The sequence below is a fragment of the Nothoprocta perdicaria genome, unplaced genomic scaffold (genome assembly GCF_003342845.1).
Source record: "Nothoprocta perdicaria isolate Ctin4 unplaced genomic scaffold, notPer1 scaffold_13, whole genome shotgun sequence".
In the NCBI taxonomy this organism is placed as follows: domain Eukaryota; kingdom Metazoa; phylum Chordata; class Aves; order Tinamiformes; family Tinamidae; genus Nothoprocta; species Nothoprocta perdicaria.
Window position 1 is genome coordinate 4,439,210 of NW_020454427.1, and position 26,099 is coordinate 4,465,308.

The 26,099-nt window shown below is 35.6% G+C and overlaps 1 long non-coding RNA gene across 1 annotated transcript in view; it reads right to left on the reverse strand.

Moving 5' to 3' along the window:
• The window catches only part of LOC112942593, a 27,841-nt gene extending 1,742 nt beyond the window's left edge, over window positions 1–26,099 (reverse strand). The window contains exons 1-2 of the long non-coding RNA XR_003248412.1: window positions 26,021–26,099; window positions 21,176–21,229 (exon numbers count right to left, since the gene is read on the reverse strand). This is a non-coding gene — a long non-coding RNA (uncharacterized LOC112942593). The remainder of the gene's footprint in view (window positions 1–21,175; window positions 21,230–26,020) is intronic.

A 26,099-nucleotide genomic window follows, 5' to 3' on the forward strand; every position in this document is an offset into this window, starting at 1 on the left:
AGAGAAGAGAAGAGAAGAGAAGAGAAGAGAAGAGAAGAGAAGAGAAGAGAAGAGAAGAGAAGAGAAGAGAAGAGAAGAGAAGAGAAGAGAAGAGAGCACTTCTAGGGGTAGTTTGAAATAGGACTAGGTAATGAGTGCAGAGTGAAAGTGATTGTGGGAAAACAGTTCTTTTGACTCAGGGAGTATGAATAAGACTCTTTGACCATCAGTATCTTATCTGATTTATGACAGGCTGGAAGTCACAACTCCAGAGGGCAGTTAAAATATTTTATGTGACTGGTAATGACCACAYATTCACCTCCTGAGGTGGAAATGTCTCCTTTGTATTCATTAGATCAGAAGCAACTCTTTCCCACAACTCGTCCTTTCATCACTGCAATCTCTTTATATTCTGAAGGAACAGAGGACCTTCCTCCCTCACCCTCAAGAAAGGTTGTGTGTTTACAACAAGCCAACACATGCAGGCAAACAACTCAGATGCTCAAGGGGTAAAGACAGTAAGTCAGCTGTTGTAAGTTCTTTCACAAGAGCCCTCCCAGACAGCACAAGCTGAGGGAGCCATGCAATTTATTTTCAGGTACGAAAAATTTTCTGTGAATTTAAGCATAAAGATGTTCTGAGCTGATGCTTTCAGTAAGGATAAGTGGCTTTAGTTTGGTTCCCTCCACCTAGCTACTGCCACTTATTTTATTCTTCTGGAGTAATATTATTAGGTATTTTTTTCTTCGATACTTTGGCAATTTTAAATTCCAAGGGTTTTGCACCAAAAATCAATAGAAATTACTTTCCTAAATAATTGTGAAGCTTTTGAAAATGGACCCCTATTAAACAGTTAAACCTACAATGGACTGTATCTGTATGATGTACAGCATATTCATGCAGCAGCTCCTGAAATTAATAACTATACATTTCAGCATGACTGCACTAGAATCAAAACACTATAGGAAGGGCGGGATAGAGGCTACGAATAATTTCCCAGCTGTCTGAGTTGAGTTGCACGCTGCTTCGCCTTGTTAGGTTGAAGAAACACCACCTGACACAAAATATCTAGAGCTCYGTATTGTCAAATGTGTGATCATGCCTTTGGCTGCTCTAGACAMAATAATGAGGATCAACAATGTGCAAGACTTCAGAAAGGTCTTGGTATTACAGTAAACATGAAATCTCCTTTCATACAAAAGTTACAATGACACAGTCAGTAGCAGTTTATTAAAGAAATACCCTAACTATAAACTCCTCTAAAGCTGTTTGAAATTCCCTGAACTTTATGGCATTTGAGGAGCAGAAATAGCTTTCTACTATAAAAATGTGATGCTATTACTGTATAATGGTGTGAGGCAGATTTCCAGTCTTAATTTACTCTTATTTCTTACTCCTGTTCTTATTTCTTATTCTTAGTTCCCCAAGTTAGAGATTGGTGGTGTGCAAACAGCATCCGACCGGCTCAAGCTGACCCTTTCAGTCTGCTAACAGAGGAGTCATTTTAATTAAAATGGTAATACTTTCAATTGCCAAAGATTTCATTTTTATTTAAGTTGAACGCCATGCACACATTTTAAAGAAATGAATGACTTGTCTGATATCATTTGATTGGTATTGATTCCATCTATGAACTTTACTTTAATGAAAAATCTCAAATGAGAATCAGTACATGGCACAAAAGCTAGAAATATTCTTAACCAGGTGGAACTCTCATGGAATACACATTGGGACAAGTTTTCTGAGTGAAGCTTGTGAGAAGTTTTTTATTCAGAGTGGAATAATAAAGGGAAAACTCTTAGAGTTTTCCAACTTTGAAATATTATGTGTTACTTCTCGTGTTTTAGAGGTCCTTATAACATTTTAGACCAAATCTTTATATTGAAAAAAKGCAATTTCTCCTTTCATGTGTATACTGTGTATTATCCATTAGAATAGCCTGTAACTGGTGACCACAGTCCTGCCAGAACACCGAACAATCTTTGCATTTTCTGCTAGTGTAATTTTGGATGAGTTTCAATGGTAAGAGAAAATGCACTCAGAAGCARTGTCTATAACATTTCTTTCATGTTTTCAATCTGAAGGAGACAAACACTTTGTATTTAGCWGCTGCTGTGCCTCAGTTAAAAACATTGAAATCTTCAAATAACAAAAACAACAAAACAGAATTCCAAAGTGGTGCATTTCCATTTGCAGGCCGAAGAAAGACGGGATGCATTGGGCTCATATACAACATGTCTCATCATGTGTCATCACCACTAAAAGCCACCCCTCGATAAATGATGAAGTCTTGAAATCTGACCATCAGTGTCCAAAGTGAGATATCAAGTGGAGCTGAAGGACAAACAGTTGTTTGGCACAGAAAGACCTTCAGGTCTGAAAGTAGCTACATGTAAGGGGAGTCTGTACTTCACTTTCTGTCTTTCAACAAGAGGAAAAGAAAAGCTTCTTCATTTAGTACATGTGCAGGAGGCAGCTTACTGCCAGAGAGCTGGCCAAAGCTTGCCAAAGAAAGCTCTAAAAGAACAACTCAAATCACTTATAAAATTTGACAGTAGCTTTTGGCTGAAAAAATACTCAATTCTATCACTTTCAAATGAAATTATTTTTTAACAAGAGAACTTTTATCCCACAATATTATTTCATTTCATTAAGACAGAGGGGCAGAAAACATAATGGAAAGTTTCATGTTTGGGCAAATAAAACATCACAGAAATGATTTTGGGGGTGTGATGTACAGGGTGCTATTCAATTTAATAAAATGTATAAAGACAGTAACACATAAAAACATCTTCCAACATTGTGTTCATCCACTGACAATGAAAATCATATATTTTTTTTCAGTCACATTGCAGTTCCCAGAACAGATCTGGACTACAGTTTGGACTGTGGATTTACTTGATATATTTTTAGTTTCACGTCAGCTATCTTACATGCTGCATATATTGCTTGGGAAYCTCCTAGGAGACCTACACAAACAGCTGAGATTTTATCATTGTTGTTCAACTTCCATTATAAGAGCAAATAAATATCAAGTGCTGGGCTACAATAGTCACTTCTGAATTTAGTCAGGTGTAAAAGCAATCCTCTGCTGTGCAAGAATCCTGCTCGCAACTCACACTCTGCACATGGCTAATCCTAACCAAGAGCTAATCCTGATCAAAAACCCAACGGGGCTCTCCTTGCAGGGCAGCCCGCAGATATCCTGGTTGCCRCTCCCACACACCAATTCCTTTTAAATTAGGGCATTGCTAGTAATATGAGATGTGACAGGTTGCCATAATATTAAGAAACAGCCTTAGTTAACAGAAAAGAAAAAGAAAAATATTGTCCTGTTGTGCTTGTACAGTAGAGCTTTGCCCAGTCTTCTCTGAGTCTGCCATAACAAGCTAGATCCAACCTAGATCTCTGGGTTTCCCACTGAACAGCATGGGCCTTTCTCAGTTGAAGATAAAAGAGAGAAAAATGCCCTGGCCTGACTAAGACGGGTCATACCTTTCAGCAGGCTGAAGCTGGTGTCACAGGACTGACCATGGATGACCTCTGTTTTCAGAGAGCCTTCCACAGTCACAGACACTGACTGAAAAACTGCATAGGATGGAGAGGATTCCACAGAGTTTGTATGTTTAACTTGCAGAATGACTTTAACTTGTAGAATGACTATACAATTATTGTTAAATCATATCTTGAAAGATCAGACTGAGAAATAAGACCATCCAAACATGCAAGGTGCAGTAGTGTTTGATACAGTCAAAAAGCTCCTCATCCTGATAAGTTTTTTCATAGTRAGTTTTTTCATATTCCAAGATTAGTGCTCATATGATATTTCAGATGGTAGGAGCTCTTTTAAAATTGTGCAGTATGTGTTTCCAAAACACAGAAAATTTATTAGAGACAGATGCATCAACAAATGACCCTGTTTTAATATTACTTCTGCTGAATTCATTCAAAAGGATCAATAAATATTTCATTTATTTTTCTGGCATTCTGTATGAACAGGTTTTCTAATACATTGTCTTAGTTGGTAAAATCCTATTCAGTAGTGCGGGATAATTTCAATGATATACTGTTATTTTCAAAAATTCATGGAAAAGGCCAAACAAGTTTACATTTGTTTTCTAAATCTCTTGAAAAAATAAATCTATACTGGAAACAATAAGTTTTCAAACACAAAGAGTCCTTCTTAGGATGAAATAGCGTTAGGAGAAAAGGTCTAGGAATAGTTGTCATGTATGCTCAAAAGATTCATCCTCTCAAGACTATTTTAACCCTTCCAATATTTTACTTCTTTGCTGACCTTACTCAGAACATATTTTATTCATCCGATCTGGAAGAATGTAAAAGCACCAGAAATTCACCTTTGTCTTACTGGCATCATAACAGAAACCAGTATAACACTTTTTGAGGAATAATGAAACAAAAGAACTCCCATTCAACAACCTTCCSTTTGTTCAATATATCTTGCACTATTTCAAACACGGGTGCAAGGCAAGGCTGTCAAGGATGATCTATTGTTCTTCTTTACCATTCAGACTGAAGCTGTAGTAATTCATGTGCTCCAAGCCCCCTTGCTTCAAACAAGTAAAGCAAACAGCGAGGAATCTGAGGTAGTGATTGATCAGGAGGGCTAAAAGAAGTGTTTGTTACAAAAGGACAAACACCTTCTGAGTTTGCTTACGTAAAAAGTGGTGATTTCAGTGGAACTGCTAACATCATAAGCCCCTTCAAAGCACCTTGGCCACTGGTACAAGTCAGAGGGCTAAAGATTAGAAATGGATTCTGCCCATTCTGCAACACTATTGAAATATGGTAGTTATGATATAGATGTATACAGCCACCAAAGTCAGTGGTGGGATAAAAGTTGTCAATATTAATAGAGATATATTTTTAGGAAGTATTATTAACATTAACCAATGCTTGCATATTAACTAATTACTTCTATTACCATGGAAGCATGGAGATGCTTCCATTTCTTGAAGTTCAGTGATATATTATCTGGKATGAGGGTTGTGAGCAGTATTCACATATATTGAGCCCCAAGGAGCTTCTGCTGGCATCTGAATGGCCAAGCAAAGCACCTCTTCCTATTGCTCACTGTTGTGTGGAAGGCAACTATAATCCTAACATTGATACTTCATTTAGGTTCCTGAGCACAGATCAGTTAATCTGGTCAAGGTGTCAAGCTGAGCACAAGCAATAAAAATTAATTAACAGAAAAAAAGAATGAAAAAGAGTTTAAAAAAAAAAAAAAAGGAGATGGAATTTCATCTGAGAAATAGAAAGATCGGAGTAATCACAATCCTTTTTCAGAAGTAGTGGAGATGCTGACTGTGGAAATTCTCTGCCTAAACTATCTGACTTCATCTCCAGGAAAAAGGTATTTCATTCTTTTGGATGAGAGTAACATCAGACTATATTAACATTTTTGAATACTTATGTGAAATTAAAAGACAAGAGCTTCTAAAGTTCTTATATTGWTCACTCTTCATTTTATTCTTGTCTGTTGCATTTCAAGTTTTTTGTCTTTTTTTAATTTTTTTTTAGTAGGAGGAGGAGGAGGAGGAGATTTGGAGAAAATCCTTCCAGGCAAACTTGGTATGAAGGAAGGAGACTTAGTAAAAATACAACTCATTACTGTTTCTTTTGCATAAAGTTTTAAATGGATAGATTAACTACTGAAAAAAAAGTGCAAATCTTCATTTAGGTTTAGGCATTTATTTGGCAAAGCTATAAAAAAGGAGACTAGGGCTAATATTGCCATGGAAAGAAATAGTTATTTTGATTTGCATCAGTTCAAATTTAAACGAAGGTTCACCATTTCAAGAGAACTCATGTAGATTTTGCTAGTATTAAGGAGAGTATAATCTGTCATTTGGACTGAAGTAGTGCATTCCAAAGTACTGGTAAATAGGACTTGTGATTCCTAGTACATGAGTTTATTTATTTTAGAGAGAAAGCTCTGCTGTATGTAATACACTGTGGCAATGTTTTAAAATATTTAAGCTGCTCTGTTTTGAGAAAAAAAATGCCGTTAATGCAAATACAATTAAATAACTGCTATGAAATAGAACTGTGAATGAGGGTAGAATTTCATTTTCATAAATATCTGATTAACAGCTTTGCAGAATATTCACAATAACAATTTGTAAGTGRTGGATGGAATAAAGGAGATTTATTTCACATGAAGCAGAGGTGAGATTAACTAGACCAAGCCTGCTTACCTATGGAAGAAGTTAGGCAATGTTTTAACAGTGTAATAGCAGCATTTGAAGATTGTTATAYTGTTATATTGAAGATAAACATATAGATATGTTTATTGGCCAATTAATTCAGTTTTTAATCCAAATACCTGTATTATAGATTGAGCTCATACTTTTCTCCACCATGCTTTTACTATGTTCTTAGCCAGGACAGTCATACTTYGTACTCTGTTACACTCATCCATATATTCTCCCTAGCAGTTGGATGAGCATCTGAATTTCTAGTTGGACATTATGATGATCAGACAATGAAGACCTTATTTCTTAAAGGTTTTCAGCTATTGCTGCAGAAGGCAGAATACTTGATATGGTGACCCAGGAAATCTGTCTAGAGGTGTTTTTTGGAGGAAAGCAGCATGTTTCCTTCACTGAATARAAAATCCCAGAGAATTCTGAGGGAATTCTGCTTCCTTCTGTTAAGTTATGTCTAAGGGTCACCATCCATTCAAATAAAAATATCTTGATAGGCTTGGATGCTATGAGAAAAAAACTCTCTCTAGCCTTTCTGTAAGATACTGCAAGACAAGTCCTATTTAGCTGCAGGACTGTCAAAAAGTGAAAAATATCAGGAAAAGTGGAGGAAGATACCACAGTTATTAGGAAGCTTTACCTAGGGAAACCTAGGAACCTGGTTATTAGGAAGCTTTTCCTAGGGAAACCTAGGAACCTGGACTGCTAAAAGGACTTTGAATACCAAAATATATATTTTTCTGCATGGGCTAAAACAAGGAATTGACACTAGAAACCTTTAAAATATCTACTGTTTTTTAAATTATATACAATACTGATGAATAAACCATGATGAATTTTCACTAGAGAGAGAAGGGAAGCTCTTCAAAAAAATGCCATAAAGCTGTTTTTAMGTTGAGGGATAAGAACTATCTTTAAGTGCTAGGAAGAGAAGTCTGATTTTAAAGAAGCAATAAATATCCATGTCATGGAAGTATGCTAAAGAAACCAAAATTTGCATAATGTCACATCAAAGAAAGCTTAAGAGTTGAAACTAAGCAAGACCATGAATGTAAAGCTAGAATGAGCTTGCAGTGCCTTCCACACTGCATTGGCTCTGTAATAGCAATGCAGAGGTAAATCACTAGCAAACTCTCCTGCAGATGCCATGCCGTAATGAGGTGATGGTGCAAATAGCTATTCCTCCTTCTAACAGAAGCAGTTCTCTAGCATGTTTAATATCATGTGATTGTCTAACACCTATTAGTTAAATTTTAGCCTCTTAAGTGATATATTTTACTTTATTCTCCAACAATCCAGAGATATATTCAGCTAATCTGATTTCATATATCACTTCTTCCAGCCAATATATCTGTATACTTAGTGCTTACCCTGTCTAAAGGAAATAAATTCCCCAAAAGACTGGCTCTATCACTATAATTGTTTCTGATGTTTATTGTACAGTCTGTGTACATTCCTGGTACAAGAATGTACACAGGATTCCTTGGCAAGAGAATAGAAAATGACATGACAGAATGATGTGCATAGAAAAGACACTTTGTTAGCTTAACAATTTATAAGTCTACATTGTTTAATAATGAATTGCTGATTTGACAACAGCTAAACTAGACTAACACAGTAAGTCAGAAGTGACAAGTTTTCAGGAAAGCTCACATGCGGAGTGGGGATGACTGAGACTTTCTCTCAGGGTAGTTTTGAATTGCATGAAATCGACATTCTGTTTGACATAGCAAATAGTAAATAACATGTCTATACTGTTACCTGTAAGTTCTCTAACATAAAATTAAAAAAAAAAGTTCATACTTTAAAAGCACCTAGAATTCAATTGTGAGGTACTGAGAGCTAAGAATATAGCATTAACAAAAGCATTAGCATGTCTTTTGCTTTAAAAAGAAAACCTTCTCTGGAAATGTTCRTGCACTCATCAGTGACAATCAAAATATGTGTCCCTATATTTGAGGTCAGATAGCTTATCCGTTCTGCCGAGGATCTTTGTTCTGTACTGGAAGCAAATGTCATTGGTTGGGGTTGGCTGCGCAGGACAAGTGCTGTAATGTGTTGAGTACACGTGGAAACACTTCAGAGAGCTTGGTGAGAAACTACTATACTGACAGTCTCTGTTTTTGCCTAATGCACTATAGATAGCGGTTGGTAAAAGGGCTGAATTCGTTTTTGGACAGATTATCTTATGCTTTATGTTAGCCTTTTCATATTACTTTCTTTCTATTTCAGATTGGCCAAACATTTTAATGTGGTTCACACAGTCAACCACATTTTAAAACCTTTCCTTGTGCTGTCTGATAAGCAGAAATGAACTGGCCTTTCCAGAACTAATTTCTAGCAAATTCAAAAGTTAGTATAAAAAGTATTTTCTCCAGTATGTCTATTTTTGTTCCTAGATGAACTGCAGGTAGTTTCCTTAATTCAAACTGAAAGGAAAAAAAAGGTGAAGGAAAAGAAAATAAAATGAGAAGAGAGTCAATGAGAATACTGATGACTTTGTTATATGAACATGACTTTAAAGACATAAGGTCCTCTGGAGTGATTTTTCAGATGGTGGAGATAGATCATTCATGATAGATCTGGAACAGGGGTTTTACTGCAGCAGGCATACAATCTTTCATAATTGCTAGGAAGTCATTCTGCTCCCTGGCTTAATGAATAGAAATATACGCTAAATGCTGAACCAAATGCTGAAATCAGTTCCTTTGAATATAGAAGAAATTCCCCTTGGTTCTTTGAGGTCTCAGAGCAGAGACACTATGTTGAAGAAAAAAAGCTTGTAATACCAAGTTCAGTCTTTTAGTATWGTTAAAACTGAACTGTACTAGTTTTTGTACTTATTATTTTTATGCTCACTACTTTTTGTACTTACTACTTATTGTTATTAAATGTCTTCATTTGTATAAATGTCCAGGCTGAGATCTTGGGCTGTTTTTCAGACATTGTGAGATTTTGCTGCTACTGACAGCTTGCTGTCACCCAGTGGTGAYGGAGGTGTCCGGCTTGTTGGAAAATCAAGACTGAGAAATCTCAGCTGCCTGGAATCAAACAGACTAAATTAATTAACACAAGCATTAATTAAATGCTTTCATTTATTTTTCTTGGTTTATTTAATATATGGTCTTAGATAAAAAGAAAATTTGAACCCATGCATGAATAGACAACCCAAGCAGAGAGCAAGAGTGTAGTACATGTGCCAGACAGACATGCCAAAAGTGACTTTTTGATTACTCCATACAAATGAGGGAGAGTTGCTACATTTGGTGGTATGAGGGAATGGCCATGTTTGTAATATAGAGAATTCATGAGACATTAAAATTTTAGGAAAGAAGTGCTAAAAACAACAGGAAAAAAAAACTATTTTAATACAGCCTAAATATTCCTGTTAAGACTAATCTAAGTGTCGTTTGATACTCTTATTTTTGATGTGACTGTGAATACTCACTGTATTGGCAACTCAGTGAATCAAAACTTCAGAAGAGAAAACCATCACAAGCCTGATTTATTGTGGTTGCTCAGGAGGCCGTCTCTTGAGATTCAGGGTTTTATCCACTCATATTACAGGAACAGTCAGTATAGCTATCAAACTTGGAATTGCAAGCAAAAAAAAAGTCCTTGGGAATGGGGTACTTGAGAGAAGAATACTTTTCAGCCATTCACACACATGCCTAAGTCTGAGCCTAATAGCTATTTGCAAGGATTGCCATTTATTGTAGGAAGGACATAGCACTTTGTCAAAGATGAAAAAAATAAGCACATTAAAACAAAATCAATATCAAGCTCTTGAGCAAATCTTGTGAAGAAGAGTCACTGGCTTCGTTAATTTTGTCCAACATATAGTTTTAAGTTTCCATCAGTTTGTTCTAACTCAACAGAGCTGAGCATCTTCTTGAATTAGACATTTCAAGGCTGCTGCTAACAGTTTTTCCTAGACTCAGAGCTCTTTTTTTTTATTGATTATGCAGCTACTTCTCTTCTCAGGGATATGCCATCATTTTCCCAGAATTTCCACGATGCACTTAATTGTATATATCATTTTATTCATTCCTATCCCTTTTTTGAATTATGCAGAGTTCTTATCGGCATCAAGTAAGCTAACTGTCACCTTGCTATTGTCATTGGTAAATGCAGACTTGAATCCTCAGCTGGCCAATGTGGTGGCAGATAGATCTTTCTTGCAGGAATTTTATGATCTTTTATGCCTTTTATACACATTGGGAACACTCATTTCCACTGAGCTCAATTGCGAATCTTCATTAAAGCTCTTGAGAGGAGGTGAGAGATGACTGCCAGGGCACAGCAAGAGTGGTTTCCTACAAAAGGTATGTGAGTTCTGTGTGTAGTAGTAGCATTTGACTTTATCACACAGCATTCAGCACTTGCAGTGCCATGATTCTTCTCAGTAGGAGCTGCTGTGGAAATGTCTCCTTTCCAAATAACTTTGAGCATGGACTTGCTAGAAAGACAAAGTGTTTGAATCTACTTGCTGCAACATGCTTTTTGAGGAAGAGCTATTGCAATTTACTTTCATCTAGCAACACACTTTCATGTACTAGGTTCAATCTAGCACACAAATCAAGGATTCTTTCCTGGACTAATTTTATGTGACTAGAAGCAGGTCTTCTATAGAATTTTATTCTATATTTTATTCTATTTTATTCTGGAGAAGGTGAGATGTAATGGTCTAAAGCAAAAGTWACCCTACTCTCTATTTCGAGTATGGATTGCATTTCTGTGCTAGGTCAGAAGTCTAGGCAGTTCTCTTCCCGCAATAAAGCAGCTCTGTCTCTTCATAAAAACAGAACAGTTTTTGGTATTGACCCTACACTGGGACTGAGAGGACGTGGGAGAAGAGAGAGAAACCCAGACACCCTAGAAATGCATTGACTCAAAGCTTTTAATACCTGCCCTTCATCCTACAGGTCACCGACAGACAGTATTTTAGCTCTGAAGTTTAAGCAGCAATTATGGGAAGCTGAGTCACCCTTACCCCGAGTTTGCAGAGAGATTTTACTTCTCTTATCTTACCTCCTTCTACAGTTTGTCAGGCAAAGTCTGATTACACATGCCCTCTGAAGCTGAAATCAGTCCTTTAAAGGAAAGTTGAGCTGACACCCCTCAAATACCATCTCTTCTGACTGTTCAAAAGTTGCCATTTCAGAAAGATCTTATGACAGGCAGATGTTTTTTTATTTTGTAAGAAATAAATCAGCAATGTTCTAATTGGTATGTATGAACTGAAATCCTCGCCAAACGCAATGCTATGCATCATAGCAGAAGTAAACACGTTGATATTGAAGGGACTGCTAGTTATAGAAAGATGACTTTTATAAGGTACATGCAACTGAAACTCCCTTACACTACCAAAAAGGTAGCAAGCTTCTCTGGTTTTGATTAATTTTTTTTAATGATACTGTGAATAYGGTATAAAAGGAAACACTAGCACCGATATGGTTTTAATACCCCTCTACTTCCAAATGCAAAACATCTCAGATTCTAGAAAAATAAACATAGTTTATGAAATATTTAGTCTGCTGAACTATCTTGCTGAATGTGACTCTGATGATAATATGAAATAATGGATGTTACTGAAAATGTTTAACCTAATGGTATTTTAAATTAAGTTGTTCTTAAAAAAATATATTGTAGATGATGGAAAGAAGTAATATATTGCATCCTTGCTGTGTTATCTTCCAAATACTGATAGACACCACAAAGACAAGTGCGGGACTTGGGATGGTGCAGTCCATAAAAGAGGAGTTTTCTCTGGGTTCCTCTCCAAGGGCTAGGGGSTACCCCAAGGAGCACCATGGCCAGAGTTACCACACTGTAGGGTTGTAATCTCCAATGGCCCCATCATTGCTGAACAAACTTAGTCAGAAAAGGGAAAGCAATACTTCAGACTCACACCATTAATATCTAGGTACTGTCAAATTTTGCACTGTGTCTTTTGAACATCTGTACTGATATGCATTGATAGGTGTACTGYTATCTGTTGGCCAAAGTATTGAACCTCATATTGAGCAACCTGTTGGTATCCATACTCTTATTGACTGAGGCCATCCATCCTCTTCTTTAATTGCAGTCTGGCATTGACCAATTGGATAATGAACTAAGCTGGGAGAGGATAAAAACAAGTAAGACACACACCTCTAGTGTGGGCTCAGATTCACGCTCAGCTGGCCTACAGACCCAACAAGCCCTCCATGAGTAGGAACAGCCTTGATACCAACTGTCCTGGGAGAAGCTGAATTGTCTTGGCACAGCTRGAGCATGAGGAAAGCCATCACATTTGTCCCAAATGGACATAAAAAAAGGAGGCCTATAAGGACAAGGAAAGGGCAAGAAAGGTCACTTTACTTCGCATTGTACCATGCATCCACTGCTTAATTATAGAGCTACGTGTATTTCATTTTTAGTTCTATTGTACTTCTATACTTTTTAACTTTGTTATGCTTGTAGACTGTCAGGTATTAATTGTTTGGTGTCATCCGGTGTTCATCATATGTGTAGAAATGTTTAGGTCTAATAAATTCTCTTATTTGACAAATGATGATATCTCAAAATCAGTTCAACTAATCCAGGAAATGAAGAGTCCCAGATGCCCCCCTAGTGGTGTGTCATATAAGCATTGCAAATATTGAAACAAGCTCATTCTGAATTGGAAATAATTAATGAAATCACTTTTTTTAGTGAAATATTTTGAACAGATTATACACATAAAAACAAATTGATCTTCCCCTCAACTCCTGAATCACATACTTGAAAAAGTCTATGACTTAAAGCTAATAGTTTTTTTCTTAAAAAAAAGAAAAAAATAGAAAGAAGAAAAAGAAGAAAGAAAGAAGAAAGAAGAAAGAAGAAAGAAGAAAGAAGGAAGAAGGAAGAAGGAAGAAGGAAGAAGGAAGAAAAAAGAAAGAAGAAAGAAGAAAGAAAGAAGAAAGAAGGAAGAAGGAAGAAGGAAGAAGGAAGAAAAAAGAAAGAAGAAAGAAGAAAAAAAGAAGAAAGAAGAAAGAAGAAAGAAGAAAGAAGAAAGAAGAAAGAAGAAAGAAGAAAGAAGAAAGAAGAAAGAGAAAAGAGAAAAGAGGAAAGAGGAAAGAGGAAAGAGGAAAGAGGAAAGAGGAAAGAGGAAAGAGGAAAGAGAAAAGAGAAAAGAGAAAGCTAATTTTTTTAAAATCAGAATTGAGACTGCATATAGCAGAATGCTATCTGTATTCAGAGTATGTGCTTAACCACTGGTATTCACTACCAATAACACAGATGGATCTGCTGATTTAAGTTGTGAAACATATGGCATTAGTAAGTAAGAAATGACAGATGAGCTGAGTATCTTTGACAGAATAGCTCTCAGAGAAGAAGAAAAAGTTCATAGCTTTGAAAACTGTCTTTCTTTCTTCAAAGCCCACACTCTTCACCCTCTGTCATCTTAATATCCATGAGTCGGTTTCATATAAAAATTTTTTCATGTCTTTGTACCTTTCAAAATTATATGAGATACATGGCCAGGAGCAACTGTCAGGATTAGCATTACTGAGCACAGAACACGCTATTCCTTTCAAGTGGGAGAAGCCAATTGTTTTTATTATATTAAAAACTGAACATGGGTCATATCTCTTCTTCCATTACATTTAGTTTTCCTTTCAAAACTGTTCATAATATAAAATTTCTTCATGGTCCAACTCATCTCCTTAATAGAAAGCTTTCATGTTCTTCTGTCTTTAAAAATTAAAAAAGCCCTACAAATGACTAATTATTTTCACCAGTTGCTGAAAGCACAGGTGCAATGCAATATTTTTGATACCTAAAGATAGAATTTCTAGAATTCCTAGTAAGTGCTGCTATTATCTAAAGAGATCAGAAATTTTGTACAAGTGATTTTCATTCAGGTTGTATCTTGTCCTGTTTCCATAGTGGTTGACATATGTGGCCTTTGAGTGCTGTACTTACTTAGGGTTCACACTGTTGGCTATAGACTAGCAGCAAGTAAGGTTACAAAAGATAAAAATAGGAAAGAGCTGTTAGATTAGAAATCAGGTACAAGTGAGGTTTAAAATGAATGATGAATATCATATGAAAGCACTACAACATCATTTGTAGAATACATATATGAAAACATATAATAATTTCTGAAACCTTTAGCGACCATAATTACACAAATAAACAGTTCTGTTTGGACATTCCTCTCACATAACCTTATTACAGCTTTGTCTTCACAATTTGGCATGTAATGGTGGATATTTGTAAAAGATATTTTTCCCAATACTCACAACAATTAAGTTTGCTTAGAAAATAGTTTATGTTACAGAAATCAAGCCTGAAATTGGTATTTAGCCTTAGACCTGCTCTTTTGAAACTTACCTTTTCCATGAATTAATCTATAGCACATGTATTAACTTTCTCAACATATAGCTAATATAGGAGATGAAGGCTGTCTCTGTAAACACTGTTTTAAAAAATTTTTAGTCTTTTAACAGCTTTTAGTCAATAGATTGTAAAGCTGAATGTTCCACAAAGGACAAATAATCAGGTTGTACAGACCATCCAATAGGGTTAATGCTAGAAGGAGAAAACATAATATAGCACTTCAGCTCAAAACTGCAGACTCTTGAGAGCTTGATTATATGTTTAGTGACACTACAAAAATGCCTTTATTCATTATAGTAATGCTCCTGAGCATGTGTCATTTGAGACTTACAATAAGTATTTTACATATTTTTGAAAATTGGGCTGTAAGTCTGAGGAAACAGCTGCCATTTAAGCCAAGATGGCTGCATTATCAGCCCCTAAGAATTAAAGGGATTACATTCAGAAGGTGAAGTTCAATGTCATTTTTTCTTCAGTCATGAATCCTAAAATCCATTTTGTTGGCTGGAAATCAGAAGCAATTCAAAGCTAGAATAAAATACATATTAAAAAGAGGGGAGGGGTAAGGGAGACAATCAATTTTGGAAACAAGAATGTAATTTCTGATGGCAGCAATAAAGCCTCTGTGAAAGCTGTCCTTAGCTATTAATTAAAACCAACAATTTTGCACCATTATTGTAGTACCACTTATTTCTTTAGATACTACCTATTCTGAAAACTGTACTGCCCTGCTAAATGTCAGGCAGGGACTGTAAAGGTAAGAAATAACTTGGATATTTCTGAAATCTGCTCTGTGATTTTTTTCTGGCTGAGGACATGGGTTGAGTTAATATTTGCTTCTGGCATGAGCAATAAATGGAGCAGATCTCTTGATAGAAAAGGCTCGAATAAATTGGCTTGATTTAGACCAGCAAATGTAGACTAGAGAGGATAACTCTCCATAAACAAAACAGTGGGGAAACAAACTTAAGTTAAGGAAAGGTTGCCATAAAACAAATGGGTATAAAGTAGCATTGAATTCATTCAGATTATAAATTAGAAGATTYCTATTTAGAGTGACAGGAGCATAATCCAACTGCTTTTAAAATAGATAGCCTCAAGAAAGAGTAATGTGGAAATGGGGAGGAGGTGATTCTCAAAGACCACCAGGTTCGYTGAGTGATTTCCATGCCCTGGCTCTCCACTCTGGTGTCTCTATATTTCCTCTGATTTCAGCAGTCTTTGTGCCAAATTCATTCTATGAGGATTTAAAAACACTTCACAAACACAGTGTACTCTTAATCTCTACCATCCCTAAAAGATATAACATAAATACTTKCTTAAATAAGCTGGATTTAATTGTGCTTAATCATTATCCTCTCTTGGGTCAAAATTATTTGCTCTGGTGAATAAAGTATTCAGTGTATTCTACCATTTTCTACATTTCTGTTTCTACTTCACAGTAAAAAAATGTTTCGTGATCTAATTTCTGTCCTTCTATTTATTGTCTACAAATGCACTATTTGATGTAGTTGTTAGTGYACAGCTTACTATTACGTAAGTAACAAACATAGAGAGACTTGATTGATCACACCTACCCACAGTTTGATAGGTATTACTGTAAACTGCTATGGGATTAAAAGCTTAAGAAACCTGCAAGCAGGCTGCAGAATCCATAATTCCTCATAGTCTTTATCACCAGGATTTTGGCATAGTCCTGGCTGCAGAGGGGAGGAAAGGCTGGGACCGAGTCTCAGACAAACAGGGAGATGAAGTGTCTTCTTAAGAGGCYGTAGCTGTTGTGTTCCAGGTCTTCTGCCCTATCACTCTGCAGGAGAGAATTTCTGACTTCTAGTTTCACAAATATCCTTCACTACTTCTTTCATTCAGATAACTTAGTTCAAGAAAGAAGCAAGATTCCCATCATACATAYGTACTTACACACATATATACTGTTTTCTCTAGCATTTCCTAGCTGACAGTTTAAGCATCCTACTTTAAATTTTGTCTCCATTCCTGCACCTTGGTTTTAATTCTGCATCGATTTTTTAAGCAATCTGACAATGACTTTGACAACCTGATCCTTAATRTCTGTTTGATCAGATCAAAAGTATGTTTGTACAATTTCTTTTCCCTTTGTTCGAAATTTGAGGGAAAAATGTTATTCCTGCAGAGAAAATTTGTATTAGTACTTCAGTACTATCAGCAAAGGCTGGATAGTGGAATACGTAGAAAATGACCATGGAAAATGGAACCACTATCAGCAGGATGAGTTGAGGGGTGCCAAAAACAAGGCCAGAATCTTCTTTCTCACTCAAATGTATTTCAGAAATTATGACTGTGTTTAAATCAGTGTTAAAGGGACACCTAGAAGGCTGATGATTCTGAAAGCAAATCTATCAGCGTATTGGCCTGATAGAAATGATCAGAATTTTGAATGGGTTTTTGAATGAAAAAGTTATGTCTTTTATAGAACAGACAACAAAATGGAAGAGTTTAATAGCATGTGAGACTCAGACAATAGAAGGGGAGAAGAAAAGGCAAGAATCTGATTTAGTTAGATGTGCTTAGCATAAATAAAGAWGTGATGCATGCATGGGATATAATATTCAAGGCAGAGGGACTGCAGCTTAGTGGAATGTGTTTTACTGATATATTAAAATTGCTACATTTCTATTGGATTGTAAACGGCATTGGTTGAATCCTAAATACGATTTTGGAAAAGGCTTATACCACATTATTTTGTTCCTGCCACTAGGGCATTAAAATGTGACAGTATGTAAGCTCAGGCAGCAACGGTTTTGTGAGCAGACTAGCATACATTAAAAAAATACACAACATTACCTCAGGTTGCAGTGTCAAGAGAATATGGATTTATTCCATGAAAAAAAAAGAAAGAAAAAGAAAAAGAAAGAACAAACCAGCTTGCTTCTGTATCTAGCGATCTTACAAATTAGTCCAGTGTTTAAGAGTGATACCAACTTCTCATGAAGAGAGGAAAGCTGAAGCCATTTTTAATTCTGAGAGAGGAAGACTATGAGCAGTCACACACCCTTTTCCTACGCAGCTCTCCAACTTCTATCTCCAAGCAGCCCAGAAAGAGTAACGGGCWGTGCTCGCTGCAGTATCAAAGGTAATTGTGTCGCAGGTATGGTATATTGCACCCTAAGCCCCAATTCTTTKTTGAAGCATAGATCAAAGCTCACTTGTCTTCCAGGTCTTTGCAGGAYGCACAGTTCTGACTGCAACTTAAATCTGTTGTATTTAAAATAAGAACTCTAAGGGATTTACATATCTTTATCTCACTCAACTCTGCTTCTGTTCCTTCTCTGAAGTGACAGATGCAACATTTAAATTAGCTAGTTAATATTTAAACATGATTTCCATAAGCTTCATAGTGCCTTGGACATGACAAAAACTCCTTTCTAACTGTTCAACTAAACCTATGAAATACAGCAGGAAACACCATATTGACTAGGCTTTCTATTACAGATAATGGTCAAAATTGTTATGGCTGTAATCTGAAGTAATATCTGCATGAGATGAGTTTCATGATGCACTAATTTTCTCTTGTAGTTGATTTGCAAAGGCCAATCAGGTGTTCCTGCAAGCTGATTTCCTTCATTTTCTGATCAATGCAGCTACCCAGTTTTCCACACTCATGAGACCTGCAGAATGATTGCTAGGCTCAGATCTTGTGATATGACCAAGATCCTTGTTTTTAAAAAGAGAGAGGAAGGGATGCAGGCAGAAGAGACCAGGACAGTGTGAGACCCACAAAGTGTGCTCACACACACACACAAATTCCACTAGAGTGTTCATTTTGTTCCTGACCRTTTCCTCATCTTTCTAAAGCGTTAATACTACACCAGTAGGATGTACTACATGAGAAGGCACGGAAATTGGGGGAAAAAAAGAAAAAAAAAACAAAAAAACCCTACTCAGCACTGTAACAACTGACAAGAACCTGCTGTGCTTATACATTTTTACATATATTTGACATATTTGTATATATGGCTTGCCTTTTACAGGAAGACATTTACATTAAAGATAACATTTTAGATCATTACAAAAAAAGAAAAATTATCTCTTTCTTCTAGCATTTCCAAGAATAGATACAAAATGACAACCAGTAATCTACATTATAAGGTTTATCTTTGTGAACACGGCCTTCTACAGKGAGAATAAATGATATAGAAAAGTAGTCTTTTTAGAAGATATAGTCTGTAGCTGCATTAGAAAAAGACTCTAATGTATTTATATTTGCTTAAAGATTTATATTAATTAAGCTTAAATGCCCATTTCAAATGTTATATGATCATTCTTTTTGATTTATTGTGCAGATAGGTGCAGATGAGTAGGCTCCCATCATTTCTAAAGTTATAATTTAACTGTGGTAAGCCTCAGAAGCACAATTACTATATTGCAGCATGAGAAGAAAAATATTTTTGATGTTCGGATACAGAAGTGTGCTGAAGCTTGCTGTAATCATTTTTCTGAATATAGATATTTTGTCTTTATTTTAAAAATAAAAACTTGGTACAGTGCTATAAATATACTCCTAGAGATATAGTACAGTTTTAATAAAAATGAAAATATCAAGKAAGAAGAAATATCCAGGAAAAGCACTTAAAGTGCTAAAGAGGAGAAAGCTGGAGAGTTGCCAGTGATGTGATGTTATGAATATTCAATATTAGATTCATCACATACTGATGAGGAAGTAATTTTAAAACCTGAGAATTCAATTATGTGTTTTTCATTATAATAAATAGATCATATATTGCATTCAGGATGTATATCTAATGTGTAAAAAATCTGCAGGTAAATCACAGCCATTTTAAGAATGAGAAAGAAATTATCATAGACTTTTCAGATAGCTCTAAGCACATTAGCAGAAAGAGTTGGCAGTGGGAATAAACCTTTAAAGTCAACAATTTTTCTTTTGGTTTCTATAAGAAGTGGTGACAAATAATTAAGCATTTATTAATGTAATAATAATGTGTTTCTAATTTATAACTGTTTTTATGTTTACATACAGTTCCATAATAAATATATGGCCTTGAAAGTTTTCTTTTGAGTCGCACTGCTCAGAACCTGTGTGGCCATGTTGGAGCCATCAATGGGAATGGTAAAAGTGACTTCCATTTCAGGACGATTTACCCACCCTTAGCGCTTTTGGTGTGCACCTGGAAAAGGAGAGCAAATACTCTCCTTGGTGGAACTCAAGTCCACCATCTTGTCTACAAAAATATCATTTTTCTTTTCCAAAGGGGAAAAAAAAAAAGCACAAATTCCAGACTTATACCAAGTAGTGTCCTAATTGCTAGTTGGGATTACGGGGGAAATATTTATGTCATTTACCAGCGAAGAAACAGAAATGGTTCCAGGTTCTAGAAACTGCTTCTAACAGCAATTCTGTTTCTGGAAATTTATTCTCTCAATTTACGAAATAATTAGGTCATTGAGAATCAAAGGTGGAAAAGGTTCTAAAGTAGAGAACTGAAAAAATCATCAGATATAAGAGAGAGCAGCACCTACATATTTGAATATGTATTTATTAAAATGCATGTATTTTAAGATTAATTTTACATTTGAACTATATTGGACTAAAACTTGAAATGTGGTTTCAAAAGGGCAACATCAAAGAAAAAAATATATTTTTTTAACTTGACCTGGACTGCATCTGCAAGGGACCATCTTTAGGTATCCAAATGTTTATATGTGGGATTTATATTCAGGCTCATGAACTCTAATTTGCCTTCATAGCAGGCTTGCCCCAGGAATGTCTGTGTAGGAGACTAATTTAAATGAGCAGCAAGGAAGGATCTTCATGTATCACACTCTCTGCTTTCTGTAAGGATGCCTTTTGCTGATGAATGAGCACATCTGCCTKGCTTTTTCCTTTGCATTTACAAAGGGTGTTAATTATTCAGTTGTCATASTTCCATGCCTTACATAGTATTTTGTGTATTTTAAAATTAGTGACTATTCTAGCTAGTCATTTGTGTTCCTGCAGCTCTGCAAATTCAAACTTTGACATGCTGAACTCATTGCTCTAATTGAAGCTAGTTAGCCACTGAATTAATTACTTCATCATCTAGTAAAATTCTACACTTGGACTGTTTGTTTTGTGCCTTAGTTATTTCTTTCTCATTGAGAGTGTATTTTTAATGCAAGAAATGAATATAATCTAGGTAAGACATATAAGAAGAGGCATGGTACAAGATGCTGCAGTGTAGCATTAAAGTTTTATTGACATCGCTTTGGGATGGACCTGGCACTCACAGAGGAAGAGAGCAGGAACAATCTTGCACACTAAAATCACATTGGAGATAAATTTCTGCCACTGCTTTGACTGTTGTAATGTCCTCTCAGAAGTTATGTAGTGTGGTAACTAGTAAAATGGGAGTGCAACAGTTGAAACTGTTGGTTTCTGGCAGATTCATACCTATACCTGTAGGTACCTCTCATACCTATATAACTTACTTAAACACTTCTATAACTGGAGTTATACTGCAAAATGAACCCTCCTCCCCAGACAAGCATCCACCTGCTGTTGGCACAGTCATTCAAGCAGCAGATCCATCACCCATGCAAGAGAAGCCCAAGATGTTACTCACTCATGGATTTTTGATCTTCCATGTAGYCCATAAATTCAGCCACAAACTTATGTTCTGGAAAAAAAAAAAAAAGGAAATATTAGCATTTCAGTCTATAATAAAGAAGAGTTTTGGTAAACACTTTAATGAATTTAGCAGCCTTAAGCTGTGCTGTGTATCGTATGTTTTGTACGCACTATTGATTACCAGCATGATGATAAAAATTGGAATATTATTCTCTTTAGGCCATTTTCTTAAATAAGAAGTTGACTGTTGAGAACTTATCTTTTATTTACCACACTGAATTACTCAGTGAACTTCTTCAAATGCTACTGTAAAGTGCAAATAAATATCCTGAAGSTGGGACTTAGTGAGCTGGACTTGGCTGTCCTTATACATATCGATAGTAATACTCTCAAAAGCTGCCACCTACAAGGGAAATATGCATGCTATGTCTCGTATTTGCTGCTAATTCAACCTTAATAATGCTCAATTTCCAATAAACTCTAACGAAGAAATATTTATAAAGTTTCTTTAGTTCTTTCTTGGAAAACCTTACATTTCATATCACTAAAAATGTAAATTCTTAATTTTATTCTTACATTTCTTAAACAGAGACTATTTTATTATGATTTTACTTATATATGATACACTGTAGTTCTGAATTATACATGGACTTTGTTTTCTTCCTGCTGCTTAACAAGAGGAACATACTCCACTTTTTCCCCAATGTCACTACTGCAAATCTTCGGAGGAATATGCGGAAGAGAAAAAGTGGCTATATGTACAGAAGTTTCAAATATTTCCTGAAAAAAATGGAGTTTCTTTGCATATATATATCTACGAGCTCACAAGATATAGATTGGCACAGTGCCATTTAATTTCATAGAACTATGGAAAGCTAAATGTATTTAATCCTGCTGAGATTCTGGCTCTTTGTGTTTCCTGTAACAAATCAAAAATATTAAAAAACAGCTGCACCCAATGTTTCCATTTTTGGCAAGYTGTTTAATATACTGCAGTCTAGAAGGAAAAATAGGTAGAACAATTATTAAAGTTACTAAAATTTGATCAGTGGAGATTGATAGCAGCAACCCCATAAGGCAGGGTGAGTAAGGTTGATATCTAGAGGGAACAATCTGATAAAAAAAAATTTTATTACAGAAGACCATATTGAATAGGACATGGCTTTTATCTGAAACATTGTAAGAAAACTTGTAGAAAAGTTTAGACCAACAAAGATAATGTAACACTACAGGCTTTTTAGAATGATTATTTTATTTGAGAATAAGCAGCATATGACACAAAGCACAGTTTGTTGGAAAAATGATAGAATCATACRCACTTAAGCAGTTTTCATCAGTGTGGGTTCAAGTTCAAACTACCTAAGTTCCAGTTGCTTTTTTTTCTGAATTTCATTAATAAATCATTTAATTTAATAAGCAACTAAATATTAACCTAGAAAAAGCAGCAAAAGATATTATTAATTGTCTGGCAAAGTAATTCTACTTTTCTTTCTAAATTATTACTGCCTATTTCATATGTTGCTCAGYACTAAATATCTGCATTGACACCAGTAATATTTCTAATTGCTCTTGGGCTTGATAAAAATTCAAATAAATGAGATATAACTTTTAACTTCAATACCACATCGTCTATTGCAGTCAGAACTTTTGAGGAGGACTTTCCATGAATTTTGCTTTCATAATCAGCAAAACGGAAAATGCAGATATTGCCGACTATCCATATTGTGCACACTGACCATGGTGGGGTTTTTCAGCAGGCCTCCCTCCTCTGCTCTTCTGTATTTCTCTACTACGATAGGTTATTTTTGTTCTGTGRTTTGTGCTTATTAAAAAAAAAAAATCAGAAAAGACATAAAGCAACAGAGAATTGGATCTCTGACATTTGACACAATATAAGGAATTCTTGTCCTTAATCACTTAAAATTTCTTCTTCTGTGTTTTGTTCCAGTTATATTTTTCCTGTACAAGAGCAGTTAGCTCTGCCAAATCTTTTCACATTGCATTGTTTGAAAATGATTTGTCCATGCAAAATGTCGTTTTGCCTTCCCTGTATTTTTTTCATCATATTATAGCTTTTCTGCAAGTACCATCTTTTTCACAAATATTCTAAGTTTCTTCTTTGAGAGTCAGAAGTATTTTCTAGTCAGTGACACTTACATATGCATTTTTGTGAAAGTGTTATCTTAGATGAACTGTTTTATTTTGACCCTTCAATGTCAATAGAGACAAAGTATGAATTTAGCCTGTCTGTGCTGCTTCTTAACATATACTTTCAGACAATATGCCCTCATGCATTGACTTCACTTCACACTTCATTCCAAATCCTTTTGATAACTCCTAGAGCAAACATATAGACTGGGCAGGAAAGAAGATTAACCCTTCAGTCCCAAAGGTAAGGAGCCTATGACTGGATTAGCACAAAAAATATATTAGTAGGAAGACARATAGAGGATATTATCATCTGGGCAAAGGACAAACGCTACAAAGCCCCATACATCTACTAAAAGCTTAGTAGTGGAGCACAGTAAATACCTTTGAATAACAGTCTGTTATTGATGTCCAGAATCTATACACTGGTAAGTTGGTTAGGATGTTTAGTAGCACTGACAATAAGAGAAATACAGAAGACCATGGCTTCTAGTATGACTTACCTGGAWAACTGTAGAAGTGACAGAGGCAGCTTCTCTACTTAATAATTTGATTTCATTGTAGGAATTGGCAGGAAGACTAAATCATCTGAGAATATCATTCTGCATGGACTACCATAACATCCTCAGTTTCTTTGTGTAAGTTCTCAGATTGCTCATTTTGTACCTGGCAATCTTGCTGCATTTGTCCAGATCTCTCCCCTGGGTACGACCAGAGGCAATTTATTGTGAAGGATAAATTAAGAAATGGAGGGGTTTTTGAGTGTTGGCCAATCTCTTAATCAATGATACAGCTCCCTTGAAGGAAGGGTTGGATGTCCCACATGAACCTGAGAGTTAGTGTTAAAATATATAGGATCAYTGGATATGATAGTTCCAAGATAACAATTGGTGCTTATTGGATTGGTAGGGGAGAATCTGTTGATGAGAAAAAAGTAACAGTGATCATTTATGAGTGAGTTTACACTGAGAAATTGCTCTGTAAAAGTCAGCAAAATCAACAGAAATAGTAGTCASCCTTGCAGTGASTTACAAGCCTACAAGATTCTGAGATGAGAGTGCAATTTGAGAACTGGTGTCAGAAGCATCAAAAGCATGGTTCCAGCCAAGAGAGTTCAGAGCAAATCAACTATCCCCTTGAAAATACAAGTATTAGTGGGAGCCCAAGAAAGGTACATCAACTTAGGAAGAGGGAAAGCTTTCTCATACAAGAAATTACTAATTTAACCCATATTGTAGCTTTTTTTCACTTCAGAGACTTTCAGCTTCACATGAGTGAGTAAGCTCTACAGCTAAACATAGTAGTACTGCAAGCATGAAATGATTCAAAAATTGATTTATTTGTGAAAATCCAAAAATGACAGAACACATTCAGGAATCCAAAAGAGTGGGAGCTCGTAGAGTTTCTTTCAGTGTTTTTACAATTAGTAAGTATTTTATAGTCTGCTAATGCCAAAGAAGTAACTAAGAATGAGATACAGCAGAGCCAGATGCTCTTTAAAGACAGAATAGTTGGTAATCCCTGTCCAAAGAAATGCAATTGGTCAACAGAGATTGAGTTGATTATAAGCAACAAAATAGAAGAATGAAAATATGAATGAAAACAATAATGGTAGCAAACAGCATGTTACTCCCACAGTATTTAAGGCTAGATAAATAGAAGGAAAAGTGAAAGGAGAGGCGACCAACAGGCAGAACCAAAAAGAAAAAAGAAGACATGAAGTTGTCTTCTTTTGAAGAATGAAACTGAGAAGAAAAATAATTAAAAGAGAGCYCTGTGAGAATCTCCATGTTTCTGCAGCCTCTTCAAGAATATTTTCTTCTACAGCCTTGTGGAATTAGTCATCTTATGTGAGTCTCCCTATAATAACTCTGATTTGAGAGCAGAGGTGAGTCAAATTCCTCTTTTTTCACAGAGGATACTGAGATGTTATTCTACCAACTTTCATTATCTGGACTTTTCAGTCTAACCACCTCTGTTTTTATACATTCAAAAATTATAAAAGACATGCAGTTATCTAATTTAAATATTTGAGTTTCTTGGCAGCCTTCTTTAATTTTGAATTACATACTTTTCTGTGTATTCAAAGTTTTATTCAGCTATGCTAACGCATGTATTGTTAGCTTGTATTCCATTTTCTATCATACTCTTTTTTTAATCATTCTTTAGGTCATCTGCCAACTTTGTCAGAACTGATTTTGTTTTCTTCCATTACTAAAAATGCTAAATAGAGTGAGATCAAGAATCAATCTTTATGAGACCTGACTAGAATCAACCCCCTCAGTGACAATTACCACTGCGTTTTGACTGCTGGTTATTCAGCTTCAACATAGTCAGTGCATGTCATGTTAACTTTCTTAATCTAAATGTCATATGGAAACAAGCAAATATCTTAATGATATCTTATTTTACCTTTTATTTATTGGTTTATAATATTTTGGGGAAAAAAAAAAAAAAAAGGAATACCAGATGGAATACCAGATGAGGCTGATTGTGTATATTTTCAAACCCGTATCTAAACCTTTAATACTCAAGCAGGACTATCCATTCTGTTACCTGGTTAGGAAACATGTAGGCTGCTAGATTTATAATTGACCATCCTGTTTTATACCTTTAAATACTGAGGCAGCACTAACTTCAATAATTATCTGAGCATATAAACTTAAAGAAAAAGTATGCTAGGTTTCATTACCTGAGTTACAGCTTTGCAGTATCACTGGAAACTGTCACTTAATACTAGCCTCTCCTCTGCAGCTGAGTTCTATGTACAT